The sequence below is a fragment of the Zingiber officinale genome, chromosome 9B (assembly GCF_018446385.1).
Source record: "Zingiber officinale cultivar Zhangliang chromosome 9B, Zo_v1.1, whole genome shotgun sequence".
NCBI lineage: Eukaryota > Viridiplantae > Streptophyta > Magnoliopsida > Zingiberales > Zingiberaceae > Zingiber > Zingiber officinale.
Window position 1 is genome coordinate 17,110,479 of NC_056003.1, and position 15,468 is coordinate 17,125,946.

General features: G+C 37.9%; 2 long non-coding RNA genes across 2 annotated transcripts; both read left to right on the forward strand.

Moving 5' to 3' along the window:
• Positions 1-8,993: 8,993 nt before the first annotated feature.
• Positions 8,994-9,321, forward strand: LOC122023490. The gene is made up of 3 exons (XR_006123157.1): positions 8,994-9,014; positions 9,124-9,195; positions 9,281-9,321. It is a non-coding gene; the product is annotated as an uncharacterized LOC122023490 (long non-coding RNA).
• Positions 9,322-12,714: 3,393 nt separating this feature from the next.
• Positions 12,715-15,181, forward strand: LOC122024190. The gene is made up of 3 exons (XR_006123356.1): positions 12,715-13,081; positions 13,777-13,841; positions 14,920-15,181. It is a non-coding gene; the product is annotated as an uncharacterized LOC122024190 (long non-coding RNA).
• Positions 15,182-15,468: the final 287 nt, after the last annotated feature.

A 15,468-nucleotide genomic window follows, 5' to 3' on the forward strand; every position in this document is an offset into this window, starting at 1 on the left:
TACAGTCAACTGGAAGCGAACAGAATGCTTTTGTTCACTTGACCAGTATGGAGCAGTCGACTAGTACTTTCACTAGTCGACTAGTATCGAGCCGTTGGATTGTAACGGTCGAATCTCCACAAAGGGTAGTCGACTGGTACTTTCACCAGTCGACTGGTAGGTGGAGTTTTCCAACCCATGACCTATCTAACCAAGGCTTGGAAGCTTGGTTAAGGTTGACGAAATTAGTGGTGGTTAACCCTAATTAGTAGTCAACAAGTGCTCAAGAGTTGTTTGTAATCCAAGAGGTCTTGGTGAGTGTTGTGGTGAGGTTTCTCCACCCACAATGAGACTTGAGCTAGCTAGAGTTTGTTGGGGACTAATCCACCAAGGGATTGAGAGATCGTCCACCTTATGGGCAGACATGGAGTAGGAGTAAGTTATCTCCTAACCACGTAAACAAACGTATTAGCAGTTTGCATTTCCCTTCTTGTCTTTAGTCTTTAGCTTGTTTGTTTTGTATTATTCCGCTGTGCAAACTAACAAGTGTAAGAAGCGATTGATTTGGGGGCACTGACTATTCAGCCCCCTTCAAGCTGGCCATACAAGATCCCCAACAATCTCTTAACTCCATCTACTCCACTACTGTTCGCCAGACCTAGAGCCTTGGAAGACAAATGTTGTTGCACTTTCCAATTGGTGCAAAGGCATCTACATGCTACAAGAGAACAAGCAAGAAGGTTTTTATTTGTTTTATTGTGTATTTACTTCTTGTTTTGAGTTGTATGCTTGTGAGAGTCTTGTACGAGATTTCTCCACCTCCGGTTGTTTCGAGAAGGACTTTGTGTTCATAGTGGAGAGTGTGCACTGTGTGGATCCTTGGAGTAGTCACCTCTTCTTGAGGTGGATACCAAGTAAATCCTTGTGTTAGTATTAGGAGCTTGCTTCGAGTTTATTCTACTGCAAATCATCATCATCGAAGCGCGAAAAGTTATTCACCCCCTCTAGCTCCGAAGTGACCCAACATACATAACATTGTGCTAAGATACGAGTAGATAATTTCCATAAATTTATTTTTTTAATCATTTTAGTGTACACAATAAATTAATTTAATTTTATGATACTTCCTTAAGTTTAGGGTTATTTGGGATCATTAATTGGGACTTATAGTAAGGTCAATGTCCCAATAGTTGATTGACCTGAGTATCAAACCATAAAAGGTAAATTTGTTGTAAGTACACTAAGGTAGTTTTGACATGATCAACCAAGTCAGGTTAGGTCCTGTTGATATTTAACCCCTGTGTCTAAGTGTGCAGGAACTTAGGAGCATAGGAAGTCGAGCGAAAGACGCAGCTAGCGAGAAGGACGACACGGGAGAGAGCTGACGGGCTTGGTGCGTCCGAGGGAAGAGGTGATGCGGAAGAGTACGTGGGTTGACGAGAAGGAGGCGCACAACGTTTCCGAGGGACGAGAAGACCCAGACGCGGAAGATTGCTCGAAGGTCAAAAAATAGGTTCGAGTGAACCCTATTTCGGATGGTTAAAATCACCCAAGCAAGCAGAGCCGGAGCCAGAGCCGGAGTGGAAAACCCGGACCCAAGCGAGTGGAGCCAGAGCAAGAACCCGAACCAAACAGTTAACATAATGTTAGCTTAGGTCCAGGCGCCTAAACTGAGTCCAGACACCCAGACCAAGAATTTTATTTGGATCATGTCAAACACGATCCGTTGTGACAAGGATAAAATTTTATCCTCCTCCAGGCATCTGGAACCCTTCCAGGCTCCCCGACTAGGGCTATAAATACAGCCCTGGTCCCGATGGTTCAAAAGAACACTTGTAAACGCTTTTACTTTGTTCTACTACTTGTTTGTGAGCCATCAATATTGTAAGAGGCTTCTCCGCCTGAAAGAGACTTTGATAGTGAGCTTCAACTTCCTTGGATTAACAACCTTCCCGATTGTAACCAAGTAAATCTCATTGTGCCTCTTCTTTCTAGTTTCTTATTTATTTTATGCAAGTGTTAGTTTAATTAAGCTATAACGTTTAAGGAAGGTTCGTGTTATTTTTGCAGGGCTATTCACCCTCCTCTAGCCGGCCACCAAGGGTCGTACAATTGGTATCAGAGCGGGTTTGTTTTAGGAGGACTAACCGCCAAACAAAGCATACAAGATGGTCGGTCCGAGTATCAACCCATCGAAGTTCGAGGGGAATTCGCGAGTTGAAAGAAAAAAATAGAGGTATTTTTTAAAATAGATTTTGAATTATTAATAATTATAAAATATGATTCTGTAGCCCCAAAAGACAAAGAAGAATATCAGTGGATAAAGAAAGAGCAAGCGAACTTAACAGCAAATGGCAAAGCAGAGTTTCATCTGCTTAGTATTATATCGGAGCCTACGAGTCAGCCAAGGATCTCTAGGAGAAATTCTTGGAACTACACGAAGGGACCTCAGACGTAAAACTAGCAAGACGAGACCTGCTCCGGAACCAGTTCAGCAACCTCCGATTAGAAGAAGGCGAAACCATCACACACCTCCACTCAAGAATCAAGGAACTCATCACCAGACTCACGAATCTTGGAGAAAAGGTAAGCAACCGAAATTCGCTAAGGTACGCGCTTAACGTATTTCCTAGAACTACTGAATGAGTATCATTAGTAGATGCTTATTATATATCTAAGGATCTAGAATCAAGTACTTTAGAAGAAATATTTTCAACTTTTGAAATCCATAAAACGAGATGTGCAGATTTGAAGAAGGAGCCAAAGCACAATATTACCTTAAAGGTACAGATGGACGAATGAGATTCTAAATCTTCTCTTGAGGACGATGAAATGACATTCATGGTAAGTAGATTTAAAAAATTATTTAAATATAATAAATTTAATTAAGTGCAGGGTACAAAAAGGAAAAGAAAGGTAAAGTTTACCACTGCAATGAAAAAGGGCACGCGAAAGATAACTACCAAAATTGAAGAACAAGGACAAGGACAAGGAAAAGAATAAGAAGGCAGCCTAGAACAAGTATAAAACTCTAAAGCTGACATGGGACGAAGCGTCGTCCGAATCAGAGATTGAAGCAATTGCCGGACTTGTACTAGTGGCAAGTCACCAAGAAAACGAAAACGAAGCAAGCTTGTCCAAAATGAGCATCGAGAGCATCGATGAAGGGGGAGCGACATCAGAAGAAAGCAGTACTTCAAGGGTAGCTTCAGATTGCAATATCGACGATGTAAGTCAGGTACAATCTCTTCCTCCTGATAAGTCATTTCAATTTATAAAACTATTATCAAAAAATTACTGTAAGTTAGAAAAAGAAAATAAAGAATTAAAATCAACCTTAGCTATATCTTGTCGATTAGAAGATCTCGACAAGATTAAAACTGAAAATAAGAAAATGAAAATAGAAATAAAGGATCTTGAAAAATTGAAAATTGAGAATGCAAATTTAAATGATTAAATAGAAAATTTAAAAATTCTGCATATTTAAATTTGTCTGCTTCAAATTTCAGGAACTATAAAGGGTTAAATTGGCAATTTAGATATTACAAAGGGAAAATTAGAAACTTATCTAGAAAATATATTTCTCAAACATTTTTAATTAACCCAGTAGGAAGGAACATATATTGGGTTCCAAATATATACTTAAGTTAATTTTTTTTGGCCTTTAAGAGAAAAAAAATATTTAATTTCTTTAAAAGGCTTTGTCTAGAAAGTAGTTGTTGTTCCAATATCGAAGAAGGTCTAGTGTCTTGTCATAGCCTAGAAGCCAATTACTGAAATAAAATATTTAATTGACTAACTGTGAAACATTTAGTCAATTTAACTAATATTTTAAATAGTTTGTCAAAATTTCTATTAGAAAAATTTAGATCGTTAAAATTTATTCAAAAAAAATCATATTTGTTAGAATTATTTTAGCAAATTTATTTATTTTCCTTTTATGAGACTTTATCTAAACAATCCATTAGAAAATTTTCTATGAATTAGTTATCCAAATAAGAATCTGTTTAAAATTTAACTTTTTGTGAATATTTTTTTAATTTTTCCTTAGACTTTAATTTTTGATTTTCTAAAGTCATTTTAAAAGTACCCTATTTAATGTGATCAAAGGGGAAGAAGGAAAAATTAACTCTAGGAGGAGGGTAATTTAATTTTTTGCATTATTGAGTTACAAACTTATTATTTTTTTACTTCGTTATGTTTGTTTACCCTAACTTAACTTATGTTTCTCACATCAAAAAGAGAGAGATTGTATGTATTGGAACCCCAAGGTTGTTTTAGTGTGATCAACAAGTTAAGTTAGGTCCTGTGTGTTTTTAACCTTGTGTCTAAGTGTGCAGGAACTTAGGAGCACAGGTAGTCGAGCGGAAGACGCAGCTAGCGAGAAGGACGGCACACGGTGCGTCCGAGGTACTAGGCGCTGCGGAAGAGTACACCGGCGGACGAGAAGGAAGCGTGCGGTGGTTCTGTGGGACGAAAGCCGGAGCGGAAGATTACTCGGGGAGCAAGAGATGCAGCTAGCGAGAAGGTCGGCATGGGGTGCGACCGAGGGATGAAGACTGCGGACGAGTACACTGGCGGACGAGAAGGAAGCACGCAGTGATTCCGAGGGACGAAAAATCGGAACGGAAGCCCGCTCGAGAAGACCGGAACTTAGGTTCGGGTGAGCCCTTTTCCGGATAGTAGAGATCATCCAAGCAAGCGAATCCGGAGTAGAAGACCCGGACCGAGGCGAGCAGAGCCGGAGCAGAGGGCTCAGACCGAAAAAGTCAACCTGAGTTGACTTCGGGGTCTGGGGCGCCCAGAACAGTTCGGGGCGCTCGGACATGCCCGGGGCGCCCGGAACCCTTCCAAGCACCCAGACCTGAAAAGTTGACCAGATCGCATCAAACGCGATCTGGAGTTGGGGGATAAAGTTTTATCCCCCCAGGGCGCCCCGACCAAGGCTATAAATATAGCCTTGGTCCAGAAGCTTTAACAACGAACTCAGAAATTCACTTCCAACGCTTGTGTGCTGTAATTTAGAGTTAAGCTTCTGTTTTCTGTGTTTCAATGTTGTAAGAGGCTTCTCCGCCTGAAGAAGTATTTAGTGCTTCAACTTCCTTGGATTAACAACCACATCGATTGTAACCAAGTAAATACTTGTACCTCTTCTTTTAATGTTCTATTTACTTTCTGCTTATTCTTTATGCAAGTATTAGTTTAAGAGTTCGAGAAGGGTGTTTTTATTTTTGTGATTGCAGGATATCCAATCCCCCCTTCTAGCCGACCGCCAACGGTCCTACAAGTGGTATCGGAGCTGAGATGCTTCAGAAGGACTAACCGCCGTCTGAAGCAACAAAACGATGACCGGAGATAGCATCTACCCACCAGTATTTAAGGGAGAGTTCTCTTTATGGAAGAAACAAATGGAGGTATACCTAAACACTGATTTTGGTATTTGTTTAATAATGAAATCTGGTTATGAAGCACCAAATGGAGAAGAACTCGATAAACGCCTCTGGAACGAGAAGCAACGTAACGAGTGTATGGCAAACGCTTGGACAGAATTTCACCTTCTAAGTGTAATACCAAATGAAGATATCGACAGAGTCGGAGAATACAAAAGCACAAAAGAACTTTGGAAAAAGTTCTTGAAACTCTATGAAGAACCTTTGGAAGCCGACAACTCACACTACAAGAAAATCCTCATTTAACAACACTCAAACGACAACGGTTTTATGCCAAATCATTGTTGTTTTGCCTTTTAACAACGGTTTTAACAAAAATCATTGTCTTTTAGCAGTTTTTTTGGTCTACAACAATGGTTTTTAAAAATCGTTGTCTATTTATATTTTTTTTAGGGCTACGACAACGATTTTTAAAGGTTACAACAACGGTTTTTGAAAACTGTTGTCTATGTACTCTTTTTTTAGGATTATGCGCGACAACGAAATTTTTACTGCCGCGTTTTTTCTTTCCCTCTCCCCGAAATTTGTTTGCTGCCACATTCCCCCCTTTAGCTTCTTGATCCCTAAGCATTTCCGTCCCTCTTTTCTCACAATCTCTGGCTCACCGGAGCCGAGCAGGAGCAGCAGCAGTCGGGAAGAGCGATCGCAGGGCGACAACAAAGGTCCGAATCATGGGAGCGTGTGCGACGGAGGCTAGGACGCATCCCCCCTGCCGGCCGGATCCGACCGCGGAGGACGGCGTCGGGGACCAAGGCGACGACCTAGGATCAGCGCTAGATGAGACTCGTTCCTAATTGACATCCTCGGAGAAGTGTTAAGGATTGGGAGAAGGTGTCCAGTTGAAGACATGAAGAAACTGTCAAAGCACCAACATCCACTTGTCGATGCCATGATGGTTTCAGGCCAAGGTCATATTCGTGTTAAAGGTCTGATCTTTAGAGGTCCGCCCTTGTTAGTTTTATTTTTGTTATTATTATTATTTTCCATTTGGGGTTTTTGTTTTCAACATTAGATGACTTCTCCTAACTTGATGGTTTCAGGCCTTTGGGAATTGGTGATTGCATCCCTGATAAAGAAATGGTCAGCCAAGTTTTTAGTTTTTAGTTTTTCTATTCCTTTATCTTCTTCTAATGCCCTAGTGACATGGTGACATTAATTATCACTTGTTTGACATTCTGCCTTAAATTTTCTTCTTTGATCCATGAAGTTGTCCAAAATAAGGAAATGGTTCATGAAGCAACATGACAAAGGGGCTACAACATCATCAAAGCCTGCTGTGGGTAGTCAAAAACACCTAATTCTCCAAATACAGAGAAATTGGTAATTCACCTTTATTTTTTCCCTTACTCTTATTAATCGGCTTGGCTGCCATTGGAAGGGTTAACAAGGAAAAAAGTTCATGTCAAAGCATCAATTTTCTTTATCTACTTTGATGCAAGGCGCTGCACCATTCGGGATTTAGAGATTTATTTTAATTTATTAATAAAATGTTTTAGGAGTAGATATAGGGTCATTGAAGTATTCCATACAAATTTACTGTTTATTTATTGTTTTTAACACATAGCAAACTAGTGTAACTAATCTATATGTTTGATTTACTTTGCCATTATGCTTATACACTGGAAGATCATTTTAGAATTTTTTACAACTGAATGAGCAATTAAATTGTTTTATTTTTGTTATTGAAGAATCCGGTCCAATCAACTCAAGAAAATTCAGAGAGAAGAAAAACTAGCAAATATTTTGCACCTTATTCTAAGGAAGTGAGCCCTCAGACAATTATAAAAGAAGAAAAAGTAGCAGCCAAAACACCATCAAAAGGAAGCCCCAAAAATCTAGTGAGGATATTACAGAGGACTCTAAACCTACATTGCCAAAGAGGTCTAAGACAGTTGATGATGACAATGATGACTTCATGCCATCTAGTAATGTTAAGAAATCACCTAAACCAGACAAGAAAATGAAGAATAGCTCAGTAACTAAGATGACTAAGAGTTCTTATAAAGTTGGTGATAACCTTGATGATGAGATAAATGATACGGATCCCGAAACTCCTGTTAAAGCTGGTGGAAGGGGCAAAGGTGGAAGAGGTTCTGGATCTATGGCCGCAGGGAGAGGGAGAGGAGCTGGTAGAGGTGGGTTTATGAATTTTGGAGAGAGGAATGATCCTCCACACAAAGGAGAGAAGGTAATTGGTAAATAATGATATTATTCACTTTAATAAATCTATCTAGTTTCCATGCTTTAGTCTTGTTTCTCTGGTTGAGTAGGAAGTTCCAGAAGGTGCTCCTGGCTGTTTAGCTGGTCAGACATTCGTCATAAGTGCCACACTTGACAAGTAATCTAGTATCATTGCAAAAATGTATATCTAATATGACACTGTAAGTTGCATCTCTTGACATATTTATTTGTTTTGGATTAAGATCCTATCTAGAAATATTGTGGAGTCATAGGATCTTAAGATCCTAATGCTTAACAAAATATTTCTTGGAAAATTATATTTGGTATTTGTGATTTTATCATATGAATTATCTTTCAATATCTAGTTTTGTTAGGTGAATTTCAAACTTGACATTATTATGGCTAAGGATGACTAATATTATTCATGTAGGAGATATATGAACAATGCATTATAACTAGTAGGAGTTGCATTTTTATATGGTACTCCTCTAAGATGGATGATGATTACAAAAGTTAGTAACACTTCTTATACTCTGAAGTTAAAATTGGTTATCATATATAAAAAATTTTCTTAGGTGACATGGTACGAAATGATCTACTCTGAAGTTAGCAATACTGTAATTATATATTTTATTAAGTGGAGGCTTTCAAGACTTAGATCTTAAGTAGGATTGGTGAATGAGCATAGGGTTGGATCATAGTGATCATGAGATCTCTACTCAATTTAGTTCCTACTTTGTTTCTAGATTTGTTTGGACCATTGTGGGCTGGAGCATCAGAAATTCGTGAGACAAATTGTGATTAACAACCATGACTGAATTATATTATTCTTGTTCCAATTTTTTTATTCCTGTTCATGGATGTATTATTCATGGATGTTTTTTCTTTTATCTGTATTAGTATTTTAGGTTTTGGAAGCTTGCCTTACCAATTCCTATTTCCATTGCAGTGACTTTCCTTATATGCAGCTCGGTGGCATCATCTCCCTAAGCATTGGCCGGATTTGGAGGCTTCAAAGATTGTAAGCACATTTTTCTTTTAGCTCCTTTTTTTCCTACTAGAACACCTTCGAATGCATGGTGATTCTGACAAAAAAAAAAACAAACATGAAACGATGTAATATGAAATATGAAATCCCAAACAAGGAGACTGTGAACCACCATTTGGTAGAGATCACCATATTAATTTTTAAATTATTCTATTCAATATACTCTTTCTTAATTACATTTCTCTTACTAGTGTTTGATCTAGATTTGAGATAGTACCGAAGATGAAATTTCTAATGTTAAGTAGCTATAGTGATGGAATTCTTTCAAGGATGAAATTATCATTGTGGCAGGGCTTTACACCAAGACCGCTTGCACCGTCCTATTCCATAAAGAACTGCACTGAGCTAAGAGCATTGTATGCGTTTTCTTCTATTCATATATTTTTTTTTATCGATTATAGTTATTGGCAATGAAAATTTACTATATATTGTTGCATAAAGTTGTCACATTACTTATTTTTCAAGGTATCTGAGAGCTAATTACCTTCAAGGGAACATTCCACCCGAGATTGGAGAACTTGTGCACCTTACCATCTTGTAGTTTTTTACATTCCCTTGTTTTCTTTTGTTATATAGTTGTTTCTTTAATCAATTTTCTTGAGCTTGATGTAAAAAAATGTAGGGACTTGTCAAGCAATTTGCTCAGGGGTACAATTCCTCCATTTATTGGCTCTCTTGAACAAGATTTACGCATCACATCTTTCATTCCATATTGCATCAGTTCTTACATTGTGCCTTCTATTTCAATAGCCAGTGTGTGATTCTTCTCCTTTATTATGCGCCTAGGAGATCTAGACATTTTACGTTCCAACTTCCTGGATTACTCCATTTGTCTTGGTAGTCACGTTGTCATATATAGATATTTAATATTAGGTTCTCTTGATGTACTGAGTTTGAATTTTAGAAACATCAAGCTTTTGAGCTTCTGTTGCTTTCCTAGGGGCATTGCTATAAAAAAGTTCATAGGACCTTTTGGTTTTTTTATATCTCCTTGAAATCCTTCTTTCTGAACACTTCATTGATAGTTTCTGCCTGGCTAAACTGATTGAGATGGTTGATTTGTTTTAAAATTTTGTTTTTCTGAAATTCATCTATTTGCCTTGCAATATGCAGCTATGCTGGTTGAGAATGGTAAATTCCTTTTATCAGCTAAGAGAGTTCGTCGTGCAACATGTACAGAATACATAATATCTACCGATTCTACCAATATATCAAGATCAAGTAATACCTTTATTGGAAAACTGAGGGCCCCCAGGGCGTAGCACAGACGGTGGGCGCATGGTATCTCTGGCGTAATGGCCAGGGGTCGATTCTCAGGAACTGACGACCTGGGGTTTACCCCGCCATGCGCCTATGGCCTGTGTACCTGCATGAACCTCCCTCCATATCCGTGGGGCCGGCACTAGGGGGGTCGCTAAGGTAGCGGATCTACCTTTTTTTTTTTTTTTTTTTATTGGAAAACTGAGGTGGTAAAACTTGTTAAGTTTGTATCACGGATAACTATAATGCAAATGCAGGTGGCCAAAGCATGGTCATAACTATAGAAGAGAGGCCTCCAATATGTGACTTTGCATTTGACCTTTCAGTGTTTGTTGGATAAGTTTTATGGCATTGCCAACCTTAAAGTATCATGCTTTGATTTAAATATGCCAATGGGCTAAATTGAACTCAATGAAGAACCATATGATTTATATGATTGAGATCGTTGCAAATTGCCAAATAGCTGTGGATGTTATGCAATTTCATTTCCTTCTATACCAGTTGTTAATTTCCAATAACATGCTACACGAATAAGACAACAGTAGTGCAAAGCTGAATTGTATCATCAATCCGTATGTGTTTCAGCAGGTTAAGATAATTCTTATTCGCTTACATGTATATTTTATCTTTTAATGTCTTTATAATTTGTTTATTTTTATCAGCTCCTACAGCTTAATTCTACAGATTTGATTGCCAAGGGAAATTTGTATACTCGGTCACGTGAAGATGCAGCCAGTAAGTTGCCCCAAAAAACATAAATAGACATAAATTTATATACATCAATAATCACCCTATTCTTCAGGTAAAATATATAGATAGACTTTTGTTTTTTAAATTTTCTTGTATACCTGTGCTATCGATGTTGTTTTCTTACATGTAGAACTACAATGAATGGAAAGAAAGGTAGTAGTATTCAGGTCGACATTTGCTTGCCGCCAAACGCAACCACAATCAGAAAGCATGAAGAAGTCTACCAAGGATCATAATGGCAAAGCCACGATACCAATGAGGAATTTATTTGTTTATTTGTATTAGGATAAATTTTATTTGAACATGAGATATGTTTCTTCTTTTGTGATTGTAATTCTTGTATAACTAACATTTTGAATGATATTGATGTGGGGAATATTCTTTCTCGATTATGATTCTTTATTATATATTTAAATTGAAATCTGATATATTGGTATTAAAAGATAATAATTTAAAAGACAATGGTTTAAAATCATTATTGTTGTCTATCACCCTAAAAGACAACGGTTAAAAATCATTGTCGTAGCCCCAAAAACGATTATAAACTGGCAGATGCTCTAAATAAGAACGGTTTTAAACCGTTGTCTTTTCATTCAAAGACAACGGTTTAAAATCGTTGCAAAACTGTTGTCTTTTTATTCAAAGACAACGGTTTAAAACCGTTATCGTAGCCCCCCACTTTTAACAACACTGCCAATTACAACGGTTTTAAAGGGCCTAAGACAACGGTTTTTAACCGTTGTCTTTTAATGTTTTTGTTGTAGTGTCAATAGACATCGAGCCGCCGACAGAACAGTCCGAGAATGAGGAAACTGCCGAGACAGCCGAACTCCATCCCGAGGACACGGAAATCTCATCCTATATGAGCATCGATGAAGGGGGAGAGATTTCGGAAGAAAGCAACTCGACAGGGGGAGAATCAATTGCTGACAAGGTAAGTCAGGTATGGTCTCCACCTTCTAAACAATTAGTTAAATCAATCGAAAAGTCACCAAAAGAATTTTGCGAATTAGAAATTGAATCATCGAAAGAGTTTTTCTGATTAGAAAATCTACTATTAACAGATTTTTGCAAATTAGAATTTATGACAAAATATTACTGCTAATTACAAAATATTTTTTCGAACGAATTTTGCAAAGTAGAAACATTGCCGAAAGATGCTTTACAAATTATATTGTCGAAATTTTTTGTCAAGTTTGGATTTATATTATCAAAATATTTTTGTGAATTAGAAATTCAAAATATAACAAAAAAATATTAAGTTAAAAGAAATAGTTTGTCGATTAAAGAATCTCGACAAACTAATAATAGAAATTAATATGATACAATTTTTTGTATGTTTAATATTGGTCGCTTTAAATATGAAAAAATGTGATTTGAGAAGTTATAATAAATTAAAATGAAAATTTAAAACTTTCTGATAATAGCATTAGAATTAAAAAAAATGCATAGAAATTTTTTTCTAAATGTTCTCAAATTTTTTAAAATTTTCTTGCATAAAGTTTTCGGATTAGAAAGTTTTTAATTCTTGATAACAAAAACTTAAGAATTTTTTCAAAAGTTATTTTTAACTTAGAAATTTTCCTTGACTTAGAAATATTTTTCAAAAAACCATTGAAATAGATTTTTATAATTTTTCTTAGTGTCAACCCTTAGATTTGTCTTGCAACCCCAATTTTTTATGTGATCAAAGGGGAAGAAGAAAAAGTATAAGTCTAGGGGGAGGTAGAAATTAAAATTTTTTTGAAATTTAATTTTTCTATCTTGTTGCACGTTATTACAATATAAATTGTTTATGTAAAATACGACAACAAATATAATTAAATAATAAAGTTAATGGACGAAAAACTTTAATGGATTTTTTTAGAAATTTTAAAAATTTTCTGGGATTTAATTGGAGCTCGTATGATGTATGTAGAGGGGATGCTCTAATGGGGCCGATAAAAATCTGTTAGGAATACCCGTAAATAGGAATTGACTAAGGAATCAACTTAGAGTTTAATTGCACTAAACCTAAGTATTTGTTATAAAATCCCTCTCCCCTAATAACCTACTCGACATCTCCTTTTCCCCCTCCAGCATTGAGCTCCTTCTCCCGAGCCTTCACCCGCCGACCTCTCCCTCGCGTGAGCCCTACCCCTCTTCATCACCGACTTTTCCTCGAGCACTCATCTCACGACGTCGCTCCCTCCTCCTTCGCCGGCCTCTCTTCTCTCCCGAGCCACAGTTGAGTCTCCTTCCTTCCCTCTTGCGAGCTCCCGGACGCCACCAGCCTTTCCTCCTCACGCGAGCAGCATAGCCGGTGATCTCTACTCCACGCGAATAGCACAACGACAATCCTTCTCCCTCGCACGAGCACCGCGGACCACAGTCGTCGATCCTCTTCTCTCCGAGCCGTGCCCTGATTGATCCAGTAAGTAGCTTCCTTTGTAGAAATGAATGGGAGATTTATGGGAGGTTAGCAGCAGGATTTGGTTGTCATTCCTAGGATTTGGAAGTGATTCGAACTTAATAAGTTCCCGTTCTCAATTTCAAGCTTGATGTGGTGATTTTGGATTAGGGTAGGTTCAGTGGTGATTTTAGATTGGTTTCATGGTCTTGTTTTGGGATGGTTTTGGTCTGGGATGAATTCGGAGAAGATTTTCTAGGTTGGGTTTTTGTTTTTTTTCTTTATGATGAAATGGTTGAGTTGCAATGATTTTATGGTTGTATTTGATTTGGTTTGAGATTTTTTGGATGGATCGAGTTTCTGGAACCAAACTTTTGGTGGATTCGGTTAGGTGTTGATGTTCTTGTTCCTTTGTGAGGGCTATTAGTTTCTGATACAGATTTTGAGAAGGATTTCCGAATGTTAACCGGTTTAGATTCGTAGATTTATGGAGGACTTATTTGGAGATTTACTTGATTAATTCAGTATCCATGTTAGTTGATTAGTTCTGTTACACGATTAGTTGTGAGTGGTTATTTGCATGAATTATGTAGGGTTGATTCATTGCATGTTGTAGATGGTATAATAGCTTGGTTCAATTAGGGTTTTCTATTTGAATTGGGTTTAGGTAACAAGTTGAGGTATGAGGGGCTTGGTTGTAATCATACGATTTGTTGCAGGACACTGCTACGAGCCAAGTGTTCCGAAGTGGAGGCAGCCTAGCACGATCGACAAGTAAATGCGGGTACTTCTTACTTTGATTCTTTTAGTACTTTGACCTTGGTGCATGAACTATTTTGGATAAGAAATTATTTTTACCTTGACTCCACTCTTATTTTCCTGCGCTTGATACTCCCACGCGATCTTTGAGAAATTCGTTTCCATATCTATACAGTCTCTTGTTGTTGTCCATGATCAGTAGCAGATACTAGATACCATGTTTGCAAGCTTTGACTGTTGTTTATTTATGTATTATATTGAACATGCTGGCTTCATGTAGTATACCTAATTTTCTGCTTATATTTGTATGATGACTGTTGCATTTGGCGCATCATATCATGACATGCATGTCAACGACCAATTCTCCCTTGCGGTTGAGAGAGTTGTTGACCAGGGACGCATCCTCGGCCACTCGAGAGAGTGGTAGCTGGAGTTGATGCCGCTTGTCCTATCGTGCCGCACTCGGCCACGCGTGGGTAGTGGTAGCTGGAGTTGCGAGTAGCAGGGACCCCCTTTGCTGTGTAGCTAGTTAGCTACTCAGCACGTGTCCATCCGGTCACTCGAGAGTAATGGCGGCCTTTGGGTGGTACAGTTGTCATTGATCCGGCCTCTCGACCATACAGGGGTCGTGGTGCAAAGAGGTGGGCGGGGTGACCATCCGTGCATACGCTTTTATTATTATATCTGCTGATGTTGTTGTTGCTACCTTTGCTGCTGTTACTAGCTTATGCTGTTGTTGCTTGCTTCTGCTGATGACACTAGTTTATGTGGTTGTTGCTTACTTATGTTGAGATATACACTTGTTGTAGGAGTTTTGACACTGGTTTATTTATTGGTAAAATGAATACATCTCACTTATTACCCCTGTAGTTATGAGCAGTTTGTAGCAGGTTAATACTACCTCTGAACTTCTATATCTAGCCTAGGATATGGTTTCAGGTATGAGCATTTATTATGGTTCTGTTTTAGTATCTGTTAGTTCCTTTATGAGACTGTATACTCTTGGCTCATTCTCTATTTGTTTATTATGTTCATGCACTATCTTTTCTTACTTACTGAGTTCCAATACTCATCACTTCGTAAATTGGTTTTTCTTTCGCCAGGTAGCTGTAGATGATTCATGGATGCTTGGGGAGATGCCGGCTGCCAGTCCTGGGTCCTGCATTTTTATCGGTTTTATTTTCGCTTTACTTGTATTTTTAGTATTCAGCAGTTTTAGTATTGTATGAATTGATCTATGTTTGGAGTTTGATTTGTGGTGTTTTGGTTTTCGTGATCGTGTGGTTGTGTAAGCCTAATTGGCTAGTAAACTTTAGTTGTGGATTGTAGGTTTTCTCTTCGTTTTTATGCTATGTTTTTGATATAGCCGTATGGGCTAAATATTAACTGCGTTATTGTTTTATTAATTTATGTCCAGCCGGGTAGGCTGCGTATATTAACTGCGTGGTTATGTTGTTTCTATTGTGTATATATTCCAGCCGAGTGTGACTTATGTATGTTTTGTATGTAGAAATGCTTCATATGAGTCCTGCCAGATAAAAATCCGGCAGCATCTCCCCTATATGGGTGACAATTTATTTTTATGTCTATTTTAACCCTAGCTTAACTTGGGTTGATCACATCAAAAAGGGGGAGATTGTTGAAACCCCAAG